The sequence below is a fragment of the Rhinopithecus bieti genome, unplaced genomic scaffold (assembly GCF_001698545.2).
Source record: "Rhinopithecus bieti isolate Rb0 unplaced genomic scaffold, ASM169854v2 scaffold_17010, whole genome shotgun sequence".
NCBI classification, from domain to species: domain Eukaryota; kingdom Metazoa; phylum Chordata; class Mammalia; order Primates; family Cercopithecidae; genus Rhinopithecus; species Rhinopithecus bieti.
This window is the reverse complement of record NW_016808932.1, coordinates 192530-193141: the sequence shown is the minus strand read 5'-3', so window position 1 is coordinate 193141 and position 612 is coordinate 192530.

The window sequence follows — 612 nt, the reverse complement described above, 5'->3', positions numbered from 1 at the left end:
AAAAATAAAAAAAAAAAAAAAAAGATAATTGTGTTCCACCTAGACTGATAGAATCTAAATCTCTAGAGGAATAGCTTAAACATGGGTATTTTTTAAAACTCACTGTTTTAAAACTGTTAAAACAGCTTTTAAACTGTTTTAAAAAATACCCATTTTAGGCTACTCCTCTAGCCTGGCTACTTTAAAACAGCTAGCTACTAGCTAGCACTAGTAGCCTAAATGTAGGTTTAGGGTTGGGTGGTTTTCATGTTTTGTTTTGTTTTGTTTTGTTTGTTTGTTTTAACTCACTGTGCAGTGAGTTTAAAAAATTCGTTGTGGGCCAGGTGCAGTGGTTTACAACTAATCCCAGCACTCTGGGAGGCTGAAACAGGAAGATTGCCTGAGTTCAAGACCATCCTGGACAACATAGTGAGACCCCATATCTACAAAAAATAAGAAAAAAATTAACCAGGACTGGTGATGCATGCCTGTAGTCCCAGATACTTGAGAGACCAAGGTGAGAGGGTTGCTTGAGCCCAGGAAATTGAGGCTTCAGTGAACTGATTGGGCTACTGCAGTTTGGCCTGGGTGACAGTGCAAGTTCTGTCTCAAGAAAAAAGAAAAATTCATTGT